The sequence below is a fragment of the Delphinapterus leucas genome, chromosome 12 (genome assembly GCF_059928025.1).
Source record: "Delphinapterus leucas isolate spDelLeu-1000000601 "Yukka" chromosome 12, BTC_Dleu_Yukka2, whole genome shotgun sequence".
Classification (NCBI taxonomy): Eukaryota; Metazoa; Chordata; class Mammalia; order Artiodactyla; family Monodontidae; genus Delphinapterus; species Delphinapterus leucas.
Window position 1 is genome coordinate 40,310,658 of NC_143140.1, and position 27,344 is coordinate 40,338,001.

The window sequence follows — 27,344 nt, forward strand, 5'->3', positions numbered from 1 at the left end:
AGAAATGTCTGCAGAACAAAAACAAATAGGCTCTGAGTAAACATGTAAGACTTTTCCTATGATTAAAATGTGGGTGCCTTGATGAATGTTTTATAAAATTTATTTCTGCTGCCCAAACATCTCTTTTATCAACTTCTAATTCCAGGCGAATTTCACATGATTGAGAATGCTGGATGGCTAACTTAATATTAAGTAGAGTTATTATATTTTGAAAGTATTAGATACAATATTGCACAAATGAAAAATCTGACATAGAAAAAAGGAGAGAGTTTCAGGGTTCATGTAGCAAGTCAATTAAATAATATTGAGTCATTCAACAAATAATCATTACTTAGAGACAGAGATTGAACCATCACTCCATACGATTGGTTAGATAATGATTAACACAGACTCTTGAAATTAAAAATGAGAGTTTTTGAAGGGCAATTCACTTGTGTTCTAGAAAGTAAATCTAACATTTTACTTTTATTTACTTGTTTGCAGAGATACACCATACCAAATTGTAATACCAACCTTATAGCAGAAATATGTAAATGTTTGGTGAAATAGGCTCTATAAAGAAAATACATCCCTCACGGGCACATATTGTAAATATAACTTACTGTAAATTTAACTCCAAATTCTAGAACATGAATGACTCTATTATGAAAAAAGGAAGATAGGAAATAATCTGATTACTTGAAGACTTTTATTTAAAAAATTTTAAATAACTGAAGTAGGAAATTGAAATTTTGTAGTAACTACAATTTATCATCTCAGATTAATTATCATAGGGTTTAAATTTAATTTGGGGGTCTTGGCAACAAAGTCATTTGCTTATTAGAAGGGGTATTAATAAGTTACAAACAATCTCCATTTCTTTGTGTAGGTTTTTAGTGGGCATCCTCTTATTATTATTATTACATCTTTTTTTTTTTTGCTAATATGAGATCTCCCAAATACAATAAGGATTTATCTCACACTTTGCCTTCCAGATGGACGAGTCATAAAGAGACCCGCTTTTCAATGTCCTAAGTCATGTCTGCACATGAAAGATAGTAACTTCTTAGCTGTAAGTTTTTTCTCACATCTTAAAACAGCAGAAATTCTTAGAGCTTTGAATTTTCAAAAAGTGACAGCAACTTTATTTAGAAAATAGTAGTTAATTCCCATGCCTCAGTTTCCTTGCAGTAAAATGACAGAATTTTAGCTTACATGATCTCTAAAGTTCCTGCCAACTCTAAGATGTATTGAATCATATTAAAGATTGGAGGATGAGTGTGCATCCATTGATATTTGGCCTTTGGATCTGGTCTACCTGCCAAGAAATACTTATTTTCTTGGCAGCTTGTCATGAAAGGTCAGAGATTCTTGGCATTTTTTCACCTGATCTTTTAATATTCATTCAAGCATGGCTATTTGTCTGTGGTCAAAGTTGTGGTCTGCAAAGATGTACGTCCTTTTTAAACTCCATTTGAGTCTGTTCTGACAATTTGTATTGGAACATGTAAGAAGACTAGGTGATAGTGCAAATAGCAAATTAAGTTCAGAGCTTTGCAGCAAATGGCAAAGACTATAATGTTCATTGAAAAGTTATGATGAAAATTTGTGAAAAGGCAAATTTTAGCTAAATGCCGGGCCTTTCTGATGACTGGAATCATCTAAAAAGGAAACTAACTGCCATGTGTAGTGTGAGTTCCCTATCAATGGGTGTATTCAAAGAGCAACTGTATGGTTATATGATGGAGATTCTCAAAACCAGTGAGTGGGAGACTAGATGACCTTGTCTTAAAGTTCTTAATTTTAACTTAAAATTAAATTTCTGTGAATCCAAAATAAAATATAATTATACTGATCTTGGAATTTTGCTTGAGTAAGGATTCCATGAAGAATTAGATTCGGAACATCTGTCCTTCTCAGATAATGCACTGGGTAAGTTGTCCTGATACTCTACAGTGATACATTAGAGTCATTAATAAGCCAGGTTTTCGACACAGATCTGACTAGCATAAGCAAGAAAAAGAGATTCTTTTGAAGGATATCTTTAGTTTGCAGAATTGAATAAGCAATTGAAGTCAAGCCTTGAGCAAAGATGGAAGGCATGGTAGCCCTGCATCTCCACAGCAGAATTTGTGAACTATGAGTTGATGACTCAGTTTCAGAACTCTTCTATTCCTGTGTCTATGTTCAGTACTCAAATTTCCAAACAAAACTCATGGGCCTAAATTAAGTAATAACACTCTTGTGGTCAGTGGAGGGAGTGGGAAAGGAGATTGGTAGGTGAGGAGACCCTGGGTACTGTGACTGCTAGCCCCACCAGAATTAAGGTCTAGTAAGAATATTGATTAAAGTAATATTTTGAGACAGGGATGGGTTAGGAGTTGCTCAAAAGAGAGGATAAGATCTTACTTAAAGAATTTGTTATTTTTGTGTCTTCCCAGTGGCATCTAAGCTTCTTGAAGTCAAGGATTATGTCTTGCTCACTGTTAAATCCCCAGCTTCTACTCCTAGTCATTAGAGCATAGGATTTTGTGTAGTAAATACTTGTTAAACAAACGAATGAATAAATAACTAAATGAATTTAAGTGATGTAGTTTAGTGCTGGTCCAATCTCAGTAGATGAAAAGAATACCGTTTAGCAAACTAATGCCCCAGAGACCCTCAGAGGCTATTATAAATACATGTTGACCACTAGATAGTGAAGGAAGTTGAAGCTTCATTTGTTTTCTTCCCTTTTGCCTTTTATTTCTTCTCCCCCCTCCCTCCCTCCATCCATCCCTTCCTTCCTTCCTTTTTTCTTTCCTACCTCCTCCCTCCCTCCCTTCCCTTCTTTCTTGCTTTCTTCTATGTCTTCATTATATATTTACAGATCATAAAGACAGTGATTTGTCTTTATTAACAAAATATAATTATACACAAGAATACCTGAAAGGTAGCTATTCTGTTGGTATTCTCTTAATAGTTGAACACAGCAGATGGACTATAAGAGTCGTTGCCAAAAAGTCTTGGATTCTAAGGTGTTTTTAGTGTTTCCTGTGTTTCTAAGGAAACTGTAATAATCAAGTCTCTCATCTGATTTTTTTTAAGCTTTGAGGAAATCCAGTTCAAAAGTAGACCTAATCATAGTTTATAATGAGCTTTGGGAGATTTTTCTTGTAAATTTGAAGAAAAAAAGAATCATAAGAGAATTTCAAATGCTATTAACAAGGCTGGAGTTGTTGTTGAAATCAGAAAATAACTGTCTTAAAAATAAATTGCATATTTATCATGTTCATTATATCCATGTTTGAATAACTATTGCTGGCAACTCAGAGTCCTTCGCATTTCACAGGCACATAAATGCTTCCATGTCAGCAACAAACATACGTAAAGAATGGTCACCATAGCAAGAAGATTCTGTTTGATGCACAGAATCTAGAAGAAGCAGTAGCATCATCCTTTAAAACACATTTCTTTCTGTCAGCAAATGTACCTAAAAGATAATAGCTTATACTATTTCAAGTACTATGCATAAATTCAAAGCGTTTACAAGTCAGCAATTTTTAGACCCTATTTACCAATAGCTGTTTGTGATCATGAGGCATTTGAAGCTTCTTTAATAGTTATATTGTTACATAATAACTGTAGGAGTATAAATTACCTGAAAGCTCAAACAGAAAATTAACTAAAATGAAAATCCAGTGATATCAAGAACGCTACATTAATAACTATGCTCCCGTTTCACTTTTAGAATATCATCAGTGGCTATTTGATTTACAGGCTGTCCTGTGTTTAAGTGACTACTGATTTATTCCATACACATTGTTATCAGGAAGGGTAAGAAAATGTAAATAATCATTGGGATGATATCTTCCATTAATGAAGAACTACCTATGTGTTAAGCCACACAAGAAAAAAAAATGTATTTTATGGAGAATTGGATTGTCTTCTGACTATGCTTATGGAATATATGCTTAGGAATAGGTAAGCTCAAAGCCATTTGAAAAACAGGCAGGCAAAAAAAAAAAAAAAAAAAAGACAAACTCCAAAAATGATAGATTTTCCGCTCAACTGGAATAGATCAATTTTGTATAGCTCATGGAAGAACATCCAGTGCAGGCAAAAATCAACATGACTCCATCGGGAACACTTCTTGCTGGATTAATCTAATTTCCTTCTGTGCCAGAGTGACAGACTTAGTAGATCCATCTGAAGTCAAAGTCTCAGTATAACTTGATATAGTGAGGCTTTTCTTCTGTTCTGAACTATTCCCAGTTAACAGCCTGGAAAACCTAAACTTTTCTACCAATATACAAAAGCTTGGCAATAGTTTTGGCCAATGGGGACATATCAAATAAACCCTATCAGAATGATCACCTAATAGGTCTATACATGATCTCAATAACACCACCACCAAAACAATAAAGAATAACTGACATTTATTCATCCCTTATTGTGTGTTATTCTGTGGTATTTGTATATATTAACCCATTTATTCTGTTCAAGAAGCATCATCAGGTACTGTTTAAAGGCAGGGACTCCAGAGTCTGGGTTCAAACTCTAGTTATACCACTTAGCTGTGTGGCCGTGGGCAAATTATTCAACCTGTCTGTGCCTAGGGTTCCTCGTGTGTAATTGGTGATTAAATAATCTTTAGTCCTTAGAGTTGCTGTAAGGATTAGATGAATTATTGTTCGTAAAATGACTAAACAGTGGCTGGTCCTCAGCCATGCTACAAGCATTGTTAGTTAAATAAAAATGTAACCCAAACAATAAATTGTCAACTACAGAATAATGCTTAGTAAGGAGTTGGCCAAAATACTGCTTTCTGTGATGAGTTCCAAACAATGCCCAGTGAGAGAAAATGATTGAGTAAGCAGAGTATAACATAGCAGAAGAAGTGCTGTGATCTCAGTGGGACATTGGTTGAGCATATGTCCAGAACACAGGGCTGTAATTACTTAAAATAAACAGACACTAGGTTGTGTTGATGGAAACATGTCAAAAGAGCCTTGACACTGGGTTTAGTGCTTTCACCTCTTTTCAGTGTATTATAACCAATTTAGTTTTCTCTCCCTCCCCTTCTTCTTCCTTTCTTCCCTTTTCCTTTTATTTTTAAAAATAATTTGGAAGAAAAGGAGATTACCTGGGAAATACAATAGCAATGTCTTTATTATTGAAACCTGTGCTGGAGAAAATTAATAGCGTTTGGATTAACAGATTATCTGTATAGTATATTTTGTATTCTAAGCAGAATTTTAAAGGTTTCCTGTCACATGTCATCATTTATGACAAGGCAGGATGGGCTCTGCTTTTTGACTCACTGAACTTCCATGATAATTCTGTTCCATTGAACAGGGCCTTCAGTGTACCCTGGGGAATTAAAACTGGGCTTTGGTCCTGCCTTGGAAGTAAGATGCGTGTAACTCAATTTGTTGCACCCTGTAAGACCTGTATTATTGTTTTGGATCCTGTATAAATCACCACCGAAGTGCTTCTCTCTATTGTGTCTCCTCTCAGATATTGTTTTATTTTGTATTCCATACCTGTGATATACCTCTCTCTTCTTATGCTATATGGAATTTTTTTTTCCAAATCAACTAGACTTTTTTGAGTGCCTCCTCTATCCCATGCTCTGTGCTCTTATACATTTCAAATAATTTAATCCTTAAACTGGCCCTTTGATAGAGTTATCATTCTGCTCGTTGTTCAGTTGGGGAAACAGGTTTAGAAAAGTTACCTTGCTCAAGGCTCTCCAGGGTAGGTGTGGAACTGAAGTTCAAACCCTGGCCTTCTCACTGTACAATCTGTACATTTCTTCCAAACCTTCTGTTGAGTTGTGCTCAAGGGATAAAGGTGCAAAAGTGCCTCCAAATAGAGAGGGTCTGTCTGTTCTTTGTTAAATAATAAAATCCACCCTAGGGTGGATCCCATGTTTCCTATTTTTCTAGGTAATTTGTTCAAAGCTAAACATACATTTATTTCTTCATCTTTGCCATTCTTTCCTTCTTTCCACCTGAAGTTTCTCCTCTCTTGAACCTTTTAAGACACCTTTTCAGATTGTTTCTTTTTTCTGTTTCCTTTTTTTTGCTAGTATCCACTCTTGGCTCATCTTTATTTTTCTATTACTGATTAATTTTTATTGGAGTATAGTTGCTTTACGATGTTGTGTTAGCTTCTACTGCACAGCAAAATGAATCAGCCATACATATACATGTATCCCCTCCCTTGTGGATTTCCCTCCCATTTAGGGCACCACAGTGCATTAAGTAGAGTTCCCTGTGCATACAGTATGTTCCCAAGGGTTGTCTATTTTATACATAGTATCAATAGTGTATATGTGTCAATCCCAATCTTCAGATTGTTTCTTAATTTCAGATTATAATTTCTGTATTTTCTCTGGGAATATTTAGTTTTGTCACTGGGGAGATACTCACAGAGAATTGGCCTTTTTCCTGACAAAACAGATTAGTGCTACTCTGATCTTCTACCTCCCAGGTGTACAGAAGACTCCAATGCATCACTGCACAAAACAAAGCCAAGCAGCACTTCTTGCACGTTGTCATCTAAGGGCCTCTAAAGGCCTATAGGCCATGTACATATTTTCAGTTTGAGTAGCCTAAAGTGGCTTATTTTAAGTGCAGATTTCTTGGAAGTTTACTGTTTTCTCTTATAAATTTTGTCTACATTTTGCATTTTACTTTGTAATACAGAGGTTTTTGTTGAAATATAAAAATAATATGTTTCTCGAGTCTTCAAGGAAATGTGTCTAACCATATTTGTGTACCATGTTTATCCTGTGGATATATGCATCCCAGCACAAGGTTGAATGCTCTGGGGGTAGAAGTACCCCACTTAGAAACACAGACCTCAAAGAGAGCTATGTTTCATCTTGGAACCTGCACAACTAAATTATGTAAGCCTTTCTGAGAACACATGACACTGTACAATTACAAAACGTATGTGTGCATCTTTATGTTTCATAGACACTTGGTTTGATTTTGGAGGATATGATAAAAAAATGCCCATGAGTTTGTTACATAAGCATAGTGCCAATATGTATAATATTCTTTCATAGAAGCAACTTTTTACTTGGCTAAGATTATAATTTTGAGTTAATTAGAGATACTAGAACCATAATTATATCACTCAATTCTTAAGCAAGAAACCTTGAAGACTTTCTCAGAGACTTCCTAAAGATTTATTTAGATTTTATAATTAGTGTTCCTTTTCATCATTAGTCTGATTATATATCTGAATTTTTTGATGCCTTTACCTCTTCTTTCCCATTTCCATGAGATCAGAATTCTTATTTATCTGTACTGCCATTTAGTTCTCAATATTTTTTTCTGAACAGATCTCTCCAGCTTTCTCATTCCCCTGCATCTGATGCCCCATCCATCTCTCTCCTGCTGTTGAATCCAGCAAAGCCTCTACCCTATTTGTTTAAATGTATTGCACATACTTTTCACGGTTATTCAGTTCTGGATTGCAGGCTCTCAAAGGGCATGGATTACTTCCATCCACTTATGCTTCTGGACAAGAGTGATATCACACTGTGAAGATAATAATCATGAGAAAAATCTTTGATGGACTACGCATCTTACTATTAAAAAAAGAATATAAAAGACTGCAATTCCCTGAAACATGATTTCAGAAAAAGCATGATAACTATTTCTGTCTTAGAATTTGTTTACTTTAAATATTGCATAATAATCACCTCTAATGATAAACATGATACTCTTAGAAATGTTGAAGTTTTATGTTGGCATTTTATTTGGGAATTTTTTCATATCTCCACCCATAATTTGTCTTAGCTTTTCTATTAAGTGTTAAAGTTCTCAAAAGATCTTCTTCATCTACTGAGAGACATTGTAGTACAGCAGTTAAGTGCAAAGACTGGAGACAAACTGAAGGTATAAAATCCTGATTTCACCATGTATCAGCTATGAGACCTTGAGCAAATTATTTAATCTTTCTGTGCCCTATTTTTCAGAGGATGATAAAGCACCGGATTGTTGTGTGGGTTAAATAAGTGATATATGTTGAAGAATTTAGAACAGTGTCTGACTCATTGCAATTGCTTCGTGCATATTAATGAATATTGTTCTGTGATATTATTTCGCTATCTCCTGAACTGAACTTGATAATTCCACAGTGTCCCTCTCATACCTTGTGGCTTTTCTGTTTTTCTTTAACTCTCATCAATTTTTGCGTCTCTAGCTCATGTCTTACTTATGAAATAAACACCTGCCATCTATATTATGGTATTTCCCATTTCCTCCCATAACATGTGAGATTAGTGAAAGCAGAGGAAGAGCTGAATATTCCAATTATCCCCTCCAAATTGCACTTATTGGTCTGTGGCATGCGTTGCCTATTAGCAATTTCTTTCTTCGTCATCATCACCATCTCTTGAGCATGATCATCATAACTAACATTTATTGAATGCTTAAGACCTGCCAGGAACTAGTCTAAGCACTTTATTTTTATGGAATTATTTAACCTTCACTAGAGTCACATGAAGTAGGTAATATCATCCTCAGTTACAGATACAGACATGTTGTAGGCGTGTCGTTCCTCTATTGCTTCCTTCTTACCTTTGCATTGCCTCAGAGACACATTAGAGCTGAAACACCCGCTTGTAGGTGATCCACCGTCCCTTCCCTACTTTGAACCCTTGGAAGATGACAAATGACCATTGAGTGGATGACATGTTTGTCATTCCTCTTGTGACAATATTGAGGATTAATTTAGGGGGCATTAAATGTCCAACGTTTGAACACATGGATCAGCCTGATTGCTTTTGGCAGGTACTAAATTAGAGGGAGAAGCATATACAGAATAAATTGTGACATACAATGAAAATGAGTTGCTGTGTGGGGTTCCGTGTAATGCCTCCTGGATTGATCAAATGGAGGATGCCTAGAAATGATGGATTGAAAGAAAAAAAAGGCCTGTAGTATTGCTCTGTGGTAGGTGGGGACAACCTGGTGGGGTGGGAGGAGAAGGCTTGGCACTTCATAGAAACAGATGCTTGAATGGATTTTGCAGGTGGTTTTATGCTAGTTCATGGTGGGCTCTTTGGCAGATCTTTCCCTCGGCTCTTTTAGTTCAATCCAGGCTTGAGATGACACTGTGTATCTCTGCTGGCAGTATGTGTACACTGACCTTGCCAATATTTTTCCAGTTCACATTAAAAAATATTTTTATTTACTTTTTATCTGATTTTAATGCAGTAAGCTCTTTTTCTCTTTCAATTTAAATGTTTAGAGAGCCACTTTATGGATGAAACTGTCTTGATTGCTATTATGAATCTTCCATTAAAATGCTAGGGTGAGAATAGGTTCTTAGATACCTGCTCTTGTTGGCTTAATTTAAAATCCCAAATGCAATATTTTAGACTACAGTAATAAAAGCTAACACTTGCTGAGTGGCCTCTCAGTGTCAGTGTTTCAGGCGCTTTACTTAGTTTGTAGCTTTTTTTTTTTTTTTTCCGGTACGCGGGCCTCTCACTGTTGTGGCCTCTCCCGTTGCAGAGCACAGGCTCCGGACGCGCAGGCTCAGCGGCCATGGCTCACGGGCCCAGCCGCTCCGCGGCATGTGGGATCTTCCCAGACCACGGCACGAACCCGTGTCCCCTGCATCGGCAGGCGGACTCTCAACCACTGCGCCACCAGGGAAGCCCTAGTTTGTAGCTTTTAATTCTCACAGCAATCCAATAAGGGAGGAACTATAGTTATCCCCACTTTACTCATGGAGAAAAGAAAATATGGAGGGGTTAAATAACTTATCTGAGGCTACTCAGGAGGTGGCTGAGTAAGATTTGTACCCAGGGCTCTGTCTTCAGAACCCATGCTCTCAACCATGACACCTCCTTTTGGGTAGTCATCTGCAGGCAAGGTGCCTCATTGCACAGACTATTTTCTGTAGCTGTCAAGCTCAAAACAAGCCAGAAACTCCTTTCCAGAGACATACAAAATTATAACTTGAACTTGTTTTTCTGTGTTCTCTGCTTTTTGCCAGCTTGAGAATAGGAGACCGAAGTTTTTATTTTAATTAGTAACATTGAAATACGTTAAATAGAATCTGTGGCAGCAGCTGTGTATTCTCACTTTAACTTGAAAACTACATTCATTGATATCTTTTTAGTCTTTGGAAAGAAATCTGTTGTCCATTATAGCTGCTACTGCTCTGAACCCTTTTGATAACTGTCCATGCAAGTGTCTGTTCTGTCTTCTTGGGGAAAATAACAATGGCATATTGTACTTCACAGGTGCAAAAATGAAATGATTTGCTCCATCATTAAGTTTGCTTAATTTACAGCTTTTTATGTTTAATTATGTCTGTTGTTCATAGATTGGATATTGAGGGTCCGACAAAGATATTTGAATCAGCTTTGTAGTGTCATTGAGTAGGTCTTTCACTGCAGGATACTTAAGTCTTTTCTCCAGTTGCGACAGTTTGGATATCCTCAGGGGTTCCGAGCTGTCTTCAGTTATGCCAGCTGTCTGAATATGGAATGTAAAACTACTGTTACAGTGGGGAATTAAATATTATTTGGCCCAATTTTACCTTTCTAGTCAAAAGTAAATAGCACGTGGCTGCATATGCAGTGAAAGTAGACAGATGCGGTGCATGCAAATGTACTGTGGGTACAATTTCCCTTTCAAAGCATTTATGGTTTGGAGAGAACACCCATCTGCCACTAGTAAGTCAAGTAACCTTGGGTATGTTCCTTTACCTCTCTGGGATTTTATTTCCGTACCTCTAAAAGGAAGGGGATAACTAAATCTTTTGGAAGCCATTTGGGATTGAATCATGAATGTTTCATGATCTTGGGAATTTTATTATTCTCACCTCTGTACTGTTTCTGCTCCAACTACCTGGGGAAGTCTCAGGTCAGCACCCAACTACGCTCACCCATGACTCTACAGTTTCCTCAAGAGTAAACAACAGTAGCCAGATCACTGTGATCTCAAATTTCCCCCTACCCTGTTTTCCCTAGAGATGCATGTTTCCTGGGAGCTTGTCCAGAAAACGTTTAGAATGAAATTTATCAGAATATAAGAATTTTCTTTTGAGACTGGTGCACAGTAAGCTTCCAGCTGATCGTTAAATGTGTGGTTCGCATTTGGAAGAGCTTCACATAGCAGCTATAAATGGGTGGTTTAGGTGGGATTCCTGGCTGTGGAGAATGGGGCGGTTGGGTGGTGGTCACTTTTTTGAGCCCATAAAGACTGTTCTAGTTCATCTTTGAATGCCACCTTAAGTTATGCATGACTTATTATACTATTCCTTTTTACCACTAATCCACAGTCATGGGAGACCTAGGGATTAGGGTCAGGGGGACAAAATTTTAGGGGAGTAAAAAGACAATGTGGGACTTTCATAATCTGGAAGCTTAAATCGTTTTCAGTTAGTCACTGGGTACAGTTATATCTGGATCTGGCTGAGTCCCAATTATGTTCATTCATTCATTTGATAAACAAGAATTTGTCATGCACCCAGCATGTGATGGCATTCTTCTAGGCCCTGGGAACACAGATGTGAACAAGACAGAAAAAACTTTTGACCTCATAAGACTTATATCAGGAAGAGTTCAACACTTCGATGTGAGTTGACTTTCAGACCAAGTATCATTGTTATGCCTACTTATGTAATTCTCCTCTTCACTTCACTTCTTTTTGGTTGTTGGAATGCTCTCTTGTCACAAAAGCCAAACAGATAGTCCCAGTGTAATAGACAAAATGTGATTATGTGGTGGCCTCTCACTTTCTGAAATTGTGGCAAGGACTATGAGTTGCGAAGATTGATGTAAAGCTTCAGCATCAAACACAGAGCTGACTTTAGGTAGTTAGTGAATCATAAATGAAAACCATTGGGTGAATTTTAGTTTGGTCTATCATCAGGTCGGTCACGCTGGGGAGTACTTGGGGGGGAGGGAGGCGTGTGGAGTTTTCTCTCAGTGCCGTGGCTGGAGGGGAGGAGAGAAGGACTATCTACTTGTGTTTTAGAAAAGAGAAGACCTTGGAAATGGGAATAAATTCATAGGTGAACTGCACAAATCGTACATTTCTCTCATGTGGCAGTTGAAGAAATTTGAGCTGGAACATCTCAAATGAGTGATCAGAATTATACAGAAAGTTAATCAGCAGTTGTGGTGTTGAAGGTTTGAGGCAGTGAGATTTAGCATCCTGAACTTTCTAGTTTTGAGAGGATAGTCCTGAGCTTTCACACAGAGGATGTCTGTTCTTTGCTTTTCCTTAATTCTCTGGAAATATATTATGGGTCTCATGCCTTCTGCATATGGCTTGGCTGGTTGATGTATGGGTGGGAAACCTCAGTGTGGGCATTTAGCTTTGTTGGCCTTTGGGTTGCTTCACTGCACAAGATGCAGCCCTAATTGGATGCTCTGCCCAGCACAGATGTGTCTAACCTACTGTCTGTACACCTGAGAATTGGAAAGGTGATGTGCTCAGCATTCTCTTATAAGCTTATTTCTCTAGGAACTTCAAAATCCTCTAATGGAAAGGCCTCTCCTGCTACCTGAGGCTTCCTTTTACTCTTTCACTGGTGTTCCAAGATGATCAATAGGAAATACTCTCAAAACACTCTGTCTGAAGTTCTAACTCCTGGACTCTGATAAGTCCGGGCAGTCCTGCACAGCAGCATACTCTTTAACTTCCACTTGTAATCATATTGGAAATGTACATGATCAAATTACTTACTCCTCAGTGCTATCCTTGTGAGTATTTCTTCCTCATCCATTCAACAGTCAAGGGCAGTTCTATGTCAGGCACAGAGGGGAAATACAAAATGTCTTCAGGGAGCTCCTATTTTTGGGAAGGAGACAGAAAAAGAAAATAACTGATGTACAATATTATAAACACTATAATAGAGTTATACACAGAGTACCGTAGGTATTATATGACACGACAGTAGATGTCTGTACTGATTGTCCTTTGTCATTAGGAAGTGGTTGAATATTTCCAAAATTCTCAATTAAAAGGTTGGGATTTATCAAATTTATCATAGAAAGGCTTAATTCAACATGTGTTAGTTAAAGTGATATACATCAGTTGTGGAATTTGTCATTATTTTGAATATTTTGTATTCTAGAAATTTCTGATGAGTGAAGAATTATTTTCCTTGTACCCTGCTATAACCTCAGCATTTACAACATTTCCTGGCACATAGTACAAGCTAAAAAATATTTAATGAACACATGAATTATCCTTAAAAGAAAAAATACCACCATCAGAATTTGATTATAGAATCATAGCGGAAATTACCACAGGGAGTTTAAGCTCAGGGGCTTAGCCTGCGCAAAGAACTAACAAGGCCAACGTCAGAGATGGTTTTTTTTTTCTTGTATGAGCAAGTTAAATTTGCATTATGGAAGGCAGCAGGGCAAAGATATTTGGGAATCGAGTTAAAACAATTAGGTTCTGCAGCCATAGATCAAACTTTAGAGAATTGGAAGGAGCCACAGGAGTCTAAAAGTCAAAGTAATAAGGACAAAGGCAAAAACAGGAGACTGCCAGAAAGTGCCTTAAACCTTGTCAGGAGTTGTCTTAAATCTCAGTGCTCAGCTCATGCCTGCCCCTCCGCGCCACCTTCCAGAGAAACTACCTGCTGACAGGCACAGCGCCTCAATGGACTCTTATGGTTTGGGCCATTTTCTTGGCCAGACCTGGTTAGTTAGATCTGGATGGGCTCCTGACCCACACACAGCTAACCTATTCTTCTACGCCTGACCTGGCATCAGAATTTAAGGTGTGTGTATCTATAATGCAGAGCTGAAAACTGTTAGTGGGAGGAGCTGAATTGGGAAAGCCACGGCTGAAGTTTTGAGAGAGCAGAAGTCACAGGGAAAAGAATGAAGAGTTATGCAGGGTGAGCTGAGACCCCATGTGAAGGAGGGACCAGACAGCCCTGGAGAGACACAGAGGGACAGGGCTACTGAATCTCCTGAAGGCTTTTTATTCCCAGTACCCATGTCCTTAGAACTGCAGCTCTCCACCTCTACACAGACTCACACATGCAAGATTTTTATTGCTGTTGCTGTTGTTAAAGGTAACTAAAGTAGAATTTTATTCTTTCCAACCCATTCAAAAAGCCAATTAAAATATTCACAAATGCTAATTTTTTGTTGTTGGGATGTTAGGTGGAATTAATCAATAGAATTGTGTGGGCAGAGCATTTCCATCGCCGTATTTGGATGAAAGCAACTCAGATCCCTTCTCTTACCTACCCCTATGTCTACCCCTGTCTGGGTTAGTTGACCTCTCAGAGTTGCCTATCAAACTGTATATATCATGGCAATAAATATAGCTTTGAAATTCTTTCTTAATCGGACTCTACGTCTGTATTCTCCACTAGATAGTAGGCTCATAGGGGTAAGGTTCTGAATTATTTATTGTTCCTCTTTTAGTGCACACTCTAGTGCCACAAAATGCCCAAACTGAATACATTCTTGACACATGATTACTGAAAAACAATCTGTGCTTGGATATAGAAAGGATACCCTCTGTTATTAAATATACTGACTTGAATATTTTCCCAAATAAACCATATTTATATGTAATCACTCAAAGTGAAAGGATATTATGTGGTAGCACTATGATGTAACTGGGTGGTCTAATAAATGGATAGAAAAGACAAGAAAAGAATACAACCAGTTGCAGTTGAATTTAATTCCCACGTTCATTCCTGACCATCTTCTTATACTGATAGTTGAAACATTATTGAGAAAAATGTCAGTACTGAATGCTGAAAGTATGCTGTTCAGATGTCTTTTACCATTCATTAATTGATACTTGGATTTTACTGTTTCTGTTGTGGTAACCCCTTTAACTTTTATGCTAGTGACTCAAAACAAAAGCCCTCCTAGTCTTCAAAGTAAATGAGCTTTTCACACAGTGACTGTGCTCTGCAGAGGCGTGCTGTGCTGTAAATAGAGCTAGTTTCCAGCCCACCTCTGTTGTAATTACAGGGTCCTAAGGAATTAGTGGAGCAGATCATCTTATGGTAAACAGCGTGCATATGATGGCTCTCTTGATTTTCAGAAAACAGCTGGCTCTTCTTTTTAATAGTAGTTTAAAAGTAGTTCTTGGCTCTTCTTTTAATGTCAAGTTTGGCATATTTGCATTATGAGACGTAGATATTTTAGAGTACCTTCTATATCTAGAGGGATTTGGACTTCAAGGTTAGTCAAGAGAAAGGCACGTCCATAACTGCACATTTTCATCTAAAATTTTATGTAATTTTCTTTCTATTGGGTACATTCTTTCTCTTACTAAGAGCATTTAATTTAATCCAGCATTATAATGTTTTGTAAAACTTTCAGTGTGAATTGCTTCAGTAATTGTTACTTTTTCAATTACTTTTTCATGCACGTGGAAACAAACATTATTAAAAACTTGGTTAGTTTGGCTGCATTATTTGACTTAATTTTTCACTCAACTATTTCCATTGAGGTAAATAAATATAAACAGTGATAACGAATGGCGAATTTTGAGGAAAATGTCTTTCATATGGGTAATAAATACCTGATTAACCATTGGAACACTACATATTAATATAAGAAAGAAAACCAAAATAAATTAATAAGTAATGAAGGAGGAGGAAAATAGGAACAATGCTATGAATGGAATATTAGACACTGAAGTTTTCAGTAATTGATTACAAAATTTCATGTTAGCATTTCATCAGAAGGCACTTGAACGAGTACATTTTTATTTTTAATGACATGTATATTGCAGATGTATCTCCAAATTGCAAATGTCTATATCTTTCCATAAATGTTAATCATAAGGACATGACCCTTTTGAAAGTTATGCAAAAGTCTGTTTTCTATAAAACATTTTAATGATAAAAGTTTAATCTCTTCATTTAGTTTTCCTACTTTCATTAGCAGATTTAGCTAATATAATAGATTTCTTTATAAAGTTGATTTGTCCAGAAATACTACGATCACACTGTGTGATATATTGGTAATATTTTAAAATTTGTTTAACAAATTAACAACTCTTCCTTCACATCTAGTATTTGATTAAAATTTTTTTTTCAAATAAGAAGGAAATATGTCAGAAGGAAAATGGTTGAACTGAAGGAAACCATCACTGATAAAAATAGTTACCATCGAATGAGAGCTTATTCTGTGTCAGGCACCTTTTTAAATGGTGTATGTGCAGCTAGTTGTTTTATCTTCACTACAAACCTGTGAGATCGGTGCTGTTATCCCCATTGCACAAAAGAGGTAACAGGTGTGGACAGTTTAAACCTCTTGCCAAGATCACTTAGCTAGTAAATGGTGGATTGAGTATTTAAACAGAGCTGTTTAATGTCAAAACTCAGCCTCTTATCCACTGTACTATGTTTTAGGAACCTGCTTCATGGTGATATTTTGAGGATGATAAATGATATGATGAATTTGTGGTACTTTACAGTGGATTAGAATAAGAAAAAATTAAGTATCATTAGAGTTTGAAAAAAATTGTAGAATTCTCTAAATTGTTTTTGACTTCATATAAGCTTTTGTGTTTTTAAAGTGTTTTAGTCTCTGTATATTTAAACCACATTTTTCTAAAGAAGATAGTTTTAAATACTTGAAAAATTGGCTTAGGAGTTAATGCAGTCTAATGTAGGAAACATGTTTATAATATAACAAAACATGAACTGCTAATTATTTTTTCTAGATTCCTACTGACCTGAAATTTCTTGACATATTTTTAGACCACCAAGTACCATGAAAATTCAAGGGGATTCTCCTGACTCCAAGGCAGAGTAAGATCCTGAAGTATTGTCTGTTGCAGAGTCAGAGTTAAGAGTCAGCTAATTTTGGTACTAAGGGCAATGTAAGAAAAATATACCTGTCATAATTATCAAAACAGCCCATGATTTGTATAACTCCCTATTAACTGAGGTGTTTTGTTAACCAGACTCCTACTTATTACGTAAAATAGAGATGTTAAAGTTTATTAATTAGTTACTTGACAACTATGGGACTTTGAAATATTTAGCCTCAGTTCAATAAAGTGGTTTTTCTGTTTGTTACTAAATTATATAGTCATGCTGCTTTCCTTTATTCAACATCCAGTTTTTCATATTTCATTCTTAACTCCTACACTCATGGGAGGTGGCAGAATAATCACCACCTAATCACTGAAGCCACTCAACAAGAAAAGAGATCTCTCAATTTTTCTCACCTACAACAGAAAGTTTCTTCGGGGACACTTCCTTTCCTTTACCTTCTAATCTCGGAAGAGGAATGGTTCCCATTTGCTTTCAGCTACTTGTGCCCTTGGTATTTCTCTCTCTTCATCCTTCTCTACATCACACAATTACTCCTATTATTTGATTGCTTAGAGATCTACTTTCAGCTTAAAAATGTACTCAAGATTTCCTTATCCTTAAATTCCTTCCCTCAACACTGCTTCCCCCTCAAGTTACTCTCTCATCTCTTAACTGCCCTTTAGTAACAAATTGTAGATAAAGTGATCTGCAGTTCTTTCTCTCTAGTTACCACCCACTCCTTCCTTAATCCTTTATTATCCAGCTTCTACCCACAGCACTGCAGTGAAGTCATTCTTAAAAAGGTCATCACTTCCCTCTAAATAGCCAAATACAACTTCCTGTTCTCTGTGCTCATTCTACCTAACCGCTCAGAAGTCTGTAGCATTACTATCCACTAAGTCTTCTGTATTCAGTAAGTGTTCTTTAGGTGCCCATTATGTGCAAAGCCTTGGTTTTAGAAGATGAATAAGGCCCACCGTATGCCCACCTGGAGTTCCCATTTAAATGAGGGAGACAGATGCAAAAACAATGACCATACAGGGAGATGAGTGCTCTAACTCAGTTGTCTGCTGAGTAAGACATTGTGGGCCAAAGAATGGGGAAATTTCCCAGAGTAAGTGGTGTTTGAAAGGATTAGTGGGTGGGAATTCCAGGCTGTTTAAATAGTACAAGGCAGCACTGAGTTGGGAACAAGCATACCATGTGTTGGAAATAATGAGTGTGGTTCAAACTTACAATGCCTGGGGGTGGAAATGGGGGTGGGTGTGATGGGAAGTTGGAAACAGTTCAGGGACAGAGTGTACAGATTCAAAACTGTTTCCCATTGCCTCTGTTCTATGCTTTGATTCTTGTTTTCCTTGGTTGACTCCCATTTTTTCAGATTACTCCTCAAAAGTTACTTTTCCGTGATATGGCATCATTTTACGTCTTGGCCCAGGTGATGTCATCTACTTCATGTCTTCAACCATTACATTAGGCGCATGCAGTTTACTAGCATCTATAGATCTCTGTCCCTGACTTCTCTTCTGAACTATAGATGTAAATGTTCTTCTTCTGCTGTATGTCAATTCACCTCATATCAAATACGGTCAATATCAAAGTATATTTAATCTTTAAACTCTTTGTTCTTTCTGTATTCTTTATCTCATTCAATGACTGTCACCTTCCTTTTGGTTACCAAGAGAAGGATTGTATTCATTTTTCCTTCCTCCCTCTGGATAACTGATTAGATGTTTAATCGGTCATGCTACTAGAATACTTGCTGTGTCTAATCCTTTATTTTCATCCTCACCTAGTTTATGTCATCATTATTTTTACCTAAACTGTTTTCTAAGTATTTTAATGGTTATTTCACTACCTGGAGCCTCTTATATAAAGCTATATAAAATATGGTTTAAATCAATTAACTTATTTTCTTTCTAAAATCTTTCGTATTACTCCATTTTGTACAAGATAGAACACAACTTTGACATTCCAGTCCAGAGGCTCTTTATGATCTTGTTACGACCTATCTTTTTGGCCTTGGAATCCCTTGCATGACTACCTTACTCTATATTCCATCAATGAATATGACTCTTTCATTCCCTTAAAGATTCACTCAATATTTAGTACGTCCATCTCCTTGCCTCACTTGCTCTTCAGAAAATGAACCCCCATTTTCCTTTAAGGCCCAGTGTTCTTAGGACCTCCTCTGTGTACCTTATTGCATAGCTCAGATTGGAACCAACTGGTCTTTAGTGTTTCCTTAGCATGGTTTGGACCTCTGATAATGCCCATGTATTCTACCTTGTTTCGAAGTAGTTAATTTAGCTATTTCTCTCGTGAGATTTAAATTTCTCAAGCATATATTTTATATATTTTTGACTATATTTGGGGTATTAGAATGATACTTAGTAGCTGTACTACTTGAACATTGTGATGTGAATTCAAATGCAATGTCCTCTTCAAGTTTTATCTCAGTTATTTGGAGATTAAGATTGAATGTGATACATTTATTTGACTGTAAGTATTTCAAGGACAGGGGCTTATTTACAGCTATATTTGTAATCAACTACTCCCAAAAATGTTGGGCACATAATACTGTTCAAATATTTATTGTTTAATACCTACATCCTTAACTGCCTTGTAATTTCAATAACAATGAGAGAGATACAGCTTCTTTGTAAACCATGCATATTTATGATTCCTTTGAATCTCCTTCTCTCTTTCCACCAAATAAGCAATCTGATTTAGCTGACTCTACTATAGGCTCTCAAAAAACTAGACTTTTTTTTATCACCACACTCATTTCATAATTTGTACTTGTGTTGACCTATGTACTTCAGAGTCTCCTTCATTAAACTAAGAAGTCACTAAAGTCAGTAGTTTTTTTACTAAAGTATACACACACACACACACACACACGCACACACATATGTATATGAACAATGAGAGATATTGTGATTTATATCACTATGAAATTCTGAACTTTTGTTGCTCAAGTTTAAAAGTTTAAAAATACCTATAATGCATCGCCTTTTTGCTGAGTAATCACCCAATTTTTCTTATATTTCATAGAAGAGAAACAGATTTATGTGAACAACAGAGTCCTGGTTTACTGCCACATTTGAAAACTTTTATTAAATTTTGAGGGTCTCATTCTCATTTAATAAAAAACAGAAACACAGGGTATGTGGTTTTCAGTAATAAACTTAATTGTCATTTAAATTTCATTATTCTTGAATTTAGTAGTTCCTTTATGATTTGCTTATAAAACTGATTTAATTGCCACTGTATTTTGAAGTAGAAAAAAGTATTAAGTTATCTGGATGAGATATTTATTGGTTACCAAATATGCATATGTGTCTTCACATTTGTCGTTTCTTTGGCGTAGGGCGGGGCCATGTGAATTGTCTAGCTAATAGGCTGTGAGAGTGACCTTTGTCACTTTGAGGACAGAGCATTTAAAAACTATTGTGAGAGTCCTGAATTCTATTTTTCTGCTGCTACAGTGGTCATGGAAGCTTCCTCTTAAGATTGTGGAAGCACAAAATGGACCCATCCAAATCCCTGAATCGTTGCTTGGATTGATGCTGCCTTATAGAGCTGCTGGACCAGCAGCAGATTTAGAGTGAGCCCCAGGGATTTTGTTTTAAGCCACAGAGATTTTGAAGTTTATTACTAGGGCTCAACATAGCTGACCCTGATTAATACATGAGCTATGGAAGTAATATGATACTCTGCAGGAGTGTCCTGGGCTGAGTGGGGAATGGATATAGAGAAGCAAGTATGATTTATAACAAAGGTTAGTGCTGAAAGGACTACATTAGTTACCAGGTTCAAAACACCATATGAGAAAGCAAGAGAGGGAGCAAGAGATTAAGAGTCAGGGAGGTGAGGGATAGTCTAAGAAAAGGAGTGCAAAGTAAGAGTGAGAGAAACAGGGGATTTCTCTGGCGGTCCAGTGGTTAAGACTCCAAGCTTCCAATGCAGTGGGTGCAGTGGGCGCCGGTTCAATCCCTTGTCAGGGAACTAAGATCCCACGTACTGTGGCGTGGCCATAAAAAGAAAAAAAAAAAAAAGAGAGAGAGAGAGAGAGGCGTGGGGAGAGAAATGGGCAAAGGCTGTGAACAAAACAAGAATTCTGGAAGGATTTTTCAACTTGATGCTCCTTCATAGCAAAGGAATAGGTCAGTTTATCTGATGCACTATTAGAAAAGATGGTTAAGAATTGTTACTTTAGAGTTACAGTTCTCACAGCCCAATATTTAGGACAGTTTGTGGAATAGCAGGACTCACCCCCAACAGGTGAGTGTCAAGAGACTGTGATATATTCCTCCAATATTCTACATTTATTTTATTAGTCCACTGTGGATTTTATCTTCATGACATTTCTTACTTATAATTTTATACTACATGTTGGGGAGTTGGATCTTACAAATTAAACAATTTATGGGCAAATGAGTACTTACTTTTGTTTGTAGTAAAAATGTCTTTTAGGCTTTCAGGGTCACTAAAAAAATTCCATCTGACTATAGCTATCAATTATTCAGCCTTAAAAACTAAAGGTCACATGTTATTATTTCTAATGCGAGAGTAATATTTCCATGATCTTAGCAATATTAGTTCCATCTTATAACTTGGTTTATCATTTGGAAACACATTGTAGATAATTAGAAACCGGATATTACAAAAACACAGGGGGAATTGAACAACCAGATAAACTCTTAAAACTGAACACAGTGATTATTGACAAATGATTTAGGAGACATTATTTAATTCTAATATAAATCATTCAGACATCTCTAAATTCTGTAAGGTAACTTGATGCCCTTTGCAGCAGTAAAATTATTTATTTTCTCAAAACAATGAAAAAAAAATAGTAAGTCTTAAATGGAAAAAATACCCCATGAGATCTAACTATTTGTAAAAGTTCATTTTATGTCATGTTGTTATTATGAACAGTCTAAAACTTGCCATTTCTATTCATTTCTTATCATTAGTGTGTTAGCAATTTGCAGATAGGATTTTTGTGATAAGAAAACAGACAGAATGGTTATTTGGATGTTGTTCAGCAATAATTTTTAAAAGAAAGAACTGCATTAAGGATGCATTATTTTATTCTTTTTATAAAAATGGTAAGGATATTTGCAAAAATATCTTCTACCGTTAGTGTTCTGAAGCATGTAGACTTGGAGAATAATAATGCCTATTCTATAGGGAATAGGAAATAAATGTAGACTTTAGTTATATATACCTTTACTTATCATACATTGAGGACTTAAGCTGTGGGCCAGGCACTGGACTAAGTGAGGAAAGAACAGAGATAGCAACCACGGGCCCTGGAAACAGATTGTTCATACACAACTTCAATAACGTCTGGGTATTCTTTTGCCAAAGAATGCAAGAAGTTCTAAGGAGGCTGTGGGTTGGGTATGTGAGATAACTAGGTCCAGGATGAAGATCAAGGAAAGCTCATTTGAAGGATGCAACACCTCAGCTGGTCTTAAAGTGTGACTAGTTTGTGATGGGATTAAAAGGATTCTAGTCGAAAGGAAATCATGAAGAAAGAATGGCACCTTAGAGGAACTTTAAGTGCTGTAAAACAGGGAAATGTCACAGTCAAATCAATGTTTTAGAACATTCGCTTGGGCAGCAGTAAGAAGAATATGAAAATAATCAGTAAGTAGCTTTAGACAGACCAGTTAGGAAGCCAATATTGCTGTACAGATGAGTAATAAAGAACACATAGACTATCAGTGCGATCATGGAAATGCAAAATAAAGGAAGTGTATAAGAATATATGGATGGAAAAATCTCTTGAGGACTGGAAGTGAGATCAGTAAGGGTGAGGGAGAGGGAGGAATTGGACTTGGATATTTGGGACTTGTGTGGGGGTCATGGTGATATTTTACAGGAAATTATTTAGAAAAAAAATATTTTGAGCAAAGGTAAGAGTTCAGTTTGGGGATCATGTAGCTTCCAACATGCCTGTGTGAGACCAAATGGAGGTGTTCAGTGAGCAGGTGAATATTAACAATCAGAAAGTGTTTGAGTAATTTGAGGTGGAGAAAAAGATTTGAGTCATCATGGTAAGGGGATAGTCAATTCAATGGTTTAAATCAGTTACAATACAGAAAGAGGTCAATAAACCTGTTCTTGAATCAGTCTGACTGGATTCAAATCCCAAATTCCTCAGTTACTGTGTGACCTCAGAAAGTCAATTAAGCTTTTAATATCTAATTTTTTTCATCAGTAAAATGGATATGATATAATAATACAAACTTGTGAAAATTTGAGATCATATTTATTATCTCAAGAGTATAGTAGTATAAGATACTCCAAAAGTATTAGCTATATTCCTAAGGAGAGTGTGCAGGGGAGGAGAGCTGGAGCTGTAACCCTAGGAATATCATCATTTAAAGAGCAAGCAGAGAAACAGTATGCCAAAAAGATTGACCAAAAAAGAAAGACCAGAAATTGCAGAAAACAGAAGATAAGTATGTCACCAGGCACAAAGTGAAGATAATTTCAAGAATAAGAAGATGATCAGCAGTGCTAAAGGATGTGGGGAATTCAGTATTATAAGCTCATAGTGTATCTACCGTAGTTGACAACTAAAGGTCATGGGTGACTTTTTGGAAATAAAATAGTTTTATTGGAAGGTAGAGAGTAGAAACCAGAGTAAGATATGTCGGAGTGTGGGTTAGAAGTGAAAGAGTAAAGATGAGTGTCAACTATTGCCTAATTCATTTCTTCAACATACATTTGTTGTAAACTTGAAATGTGCAAAGCATTGTGTTGGGATACAGCAGTGAGCATGATCCAGTCCCCGAAGTCACGGAGCTTTCAGTCCTGCAGGAATGAAAGTTATTAAATAATTGCTTGCCTATTTAATTTTAATTACATTTTTTTAAATTAAAGTATACTTGATTTACAACATTGTGTTAGGGCTTCCCTGGTGGCACAGTGGTTGGGAGTCTGCCTGCCGATTCAGGGGACGCGGGTTCGTGCCCCGGTCCGGGAAGATCCCACATGCCGCGGAGCGGCTGGGCCCGTGAGCCTTGGCTGCTGAGCCTGCGCGTCCGGAGCCTGTGCTCCGCAACGGGAGAGTCTGCAGCAGTGAGAGGCCCGCGTACCGAAATTTAAAAAAAACAAAACAACAACAAAAAACACAACATTGTGTTAGGTTTTACAATTTTAATGTTATAAAGGAGAATTACTTGGTGCTGTTAGAGTTGGTACTTGGGGACCTGGTCTAGTCTTAGGAATGCCTTCCTTGAAGAAAACGTTTAGGGCTGAGCATGAAAAGAAAGGTAGGAATTCACTATATAAGGAAGCAAGGGGAGAGAATGCCATGCAGAAAGGATAGCATGTGTGATAGCTCTGAGAGAGGGAGCATGACACATTTGAGGAGCCAGAAGTAAGCCAGAGAGACGAAACAATGAGAGTAAGGAAGGAGTGGTGGAGATCAGGAATGGGGTAGGTCAGATTATACAGAATGTGATCGACACAATGCCAAGAATTCTGTTCTCTATCCTAAGCTCAATGAGGCACTGCTGAAGGGTTTAAACAACAGAGTGACATGATCACACTGAATTTTGAAATGATCATCCTGGCTACATTTTGTAGAAAATATTGAAGGGAGGAAGAATAGATGTGAGGAAACCAATTAAGAGGTAATTGAAGTGTTCCAGGTGAGAGATGATGGTAGATTGTTACCTGGTAGTGGTGGAAGAACCGGGGAGAAGTTGAAGGATTCAAGGTGTATTTTAGGAGACAAAATCCACAGGATTTGGTGATTTGCTGAATAAGAGCAATTGGCGGAAACGGGTACCAACGAGACTCCTAGGTTTCTCACTAGCACCGTCAGTTGAGGGTTGAAAGTGGGCAGACTTTTGGAATAAGATGGTGAATTCAGTTTTCGACATTTAGAATTTGAGGTGCCTGGGTGTTATGCACACAGTGTTAGACAGTTTGATATGCTGGCTTGGTAACTCTACAGTTCCCAAGCTACAAGTGTTGATTAGATTGCCTTTTCGGGGGCGGGTGGGGGGGATGGCACGCCATGCAGCTTGTGGGATCTTAGTTCCCCGGCCAGGGATTGAACCCAGATCCTGGGCACTGACAGCATGGAGTCCTAACCACTGAACTGCCAGGGAATTCCCCTAGATTGCCTTTGTGTAAAGGACAGATGATACTAAGCCTCGAAAACCTGTGGCACTGGTTATTTTTGAGGAGGATGTTACAGTTAGTGAGATTTTGCCATAGAGGATAGAGGCATAAGGTGAATGTGATGTTATGGAAACCATTGGAGGAGTGGGTTTCATGAAGGAATATACAGTCAACACTATTATGTGCTGCTGTACAGTCCAGAAAAACGAGAACTGAAGACTATCCATGACTTTAGGAGCCTGGTACCATTAGGACCTTAGTGAAGATGATTTTGGTCTCTGCTATTAGAAAATTAGAAATTAGAGTGGAGTATATGTGGGAGTATTGTTAGAAGAAATCTGTCTGTGAAAGGAAGGAGAGCAGTATTCAGTGGTAGTTACATAAGGATGAATGATGAAGAAAGTAAATTTTTTAAAGGTACGTCATTTGTGCATATATTGTTTTCTTGTATTAATTATCTTAACTGTTTTTGAACTAAGTTACATTAGCAGGGGTTAACCTTACCTTGAAGTTAGTAGATAACATCCCTACTAGACTGGCAGAAGTGCAAAAAGTATTAGCATAGCTTTGTGCCTGTTCATATTCTAATTCCAGCTCAGTGTATGTCTATGGAAAGGGGGACAGTCTGTTTTATTATCTCATGTTCCTTACAGACAGCTTTCAGAAGTATCCACAAACTACAATTATTTAGATCTGCCATAATTCCCTAAAAAACATTTGAGGGAGCTATGATTCTGATTTTTATTTGGTGTTTAGTGATGATGGTAACTCTGGCATAAGGGAAAGAACGTCAAACTGTTCAAGTACTTAGCAGCTGTTTGGTTTGGGGCAAGTTTCTTCTCTAAGCCCATTTTCTCATCTGTTAAATGGGAATTGACATATCTGTCTTTTGGGTTTTTTGATGATTAAATGAAACAACATAGGTAAAATGTCGAGTGCCATACACTCAATAATGTCTTCCTTCTTGATGATACCATTTTTTGTAGCATAAGATAATTTCCTTTTCATTTATTTGAATGCAAATATCGGTCTCTGGTCTCTGTGCTTTTCTTTTTATTCTGTGTAATGATGATTTTAAAATAAAACTAGTAGAAACAAAAAAGGGGCAGTGAAGCTTTATGGACTACCGCAGTTGTAATGGGCTACATCCTCTCATAGCAAATTCACCAAGGATGTATTTAACAGGGCAGCTGCTTCCACCAGGTCTCTGAGGCTTGTGCTGATTTTCATCCTTGCCTCTCCCTCCCCCTAATAATACCATATCCCTAATTTCCATTTGCTTATATGCAATATGTAATTGTTAAACACTATAAACTAGAAGAATGGAAATTTAGGCAAAGGACAGGGTAGTGCACCAGTAGGCAGGATATCTATCATTAACTGTATTTTTGGTTCTATTAAGTATCTTAAAATATCAATAGCAAATTATTGCTGATTTTAAAAAAGCTTAAAACACATGTTCTGAGAGAGAAAAACGTAATTTGTTTTCGACTGACAACATAATTTTATTTATAATGAAGGGAAGAGCATATTTCCAACAAACATCTTGATAATTCTATTTAGGTTTGTTGAAACACTGAGTTGTCCTTTTATTGTAATATGTAGAGCATTAGTTTTAACAATTTAACTTCAGTTGGATGTTTTCCAATGTTGTACTTAGGTACTTACATTTTCAGAAAAATCAGTGGTTTTTGAAAATGTTTTTCTCCCACACAGTTCCCCCCCGATACAACTTTGGCATTTTAAAAACTAAGAAAGCCTGAACATCTAAATTTCTAAAGTTAAAAGAGGCTTTATAAATTATAAATGTAATAAATATAAAGGCATTCAATAATTTTTTTAAAATCTCAGAATTTAAAACATAACATGTACTATCTTGTATCTGTATGATTTTTTTAAAGTTTAGAATACCTTTTTTACTTACATTATCTAAACATCTTTCTTTCCCATCAATCCTATGTGGCTGACTTGGACAGCTGTTATTCTTGACTTTATGATTTTAGCACATTTTAACCTTTAGCACGTTTCCTTTTATCAGAAGCCAAAAAGCATAAGCTTTAACAAGGAAAAAGTAAAATTAACAATACAAAAAATACAATGGGGCTTCCCTGGTGGCGCAGTGGTTGAGAGTCCGCCTGCCGCTGTAGGGGACACGGGTTCGTGCCCCCGTCCGGGAGGATCCCACGTGCCGCGGAGCGGCTGGGCCCGTGAGCCACGGCCGCTGGGCCTGCGCGTCCAGAGCCTGTGCTCCGCAACGGGAGAGGCCACAGCAGTGAGAGGCCCGCGTATCGCAAAAAAAAATAAAATAAAAAAATACAATGCAGGAGATGTAATATTCAATATTCCTATTTTAATATACTATTTATGAATATACTATAAACTACTTCATTATTTGCTCAACATATATATCCTGGATCCCCTCCAGCTTGAAT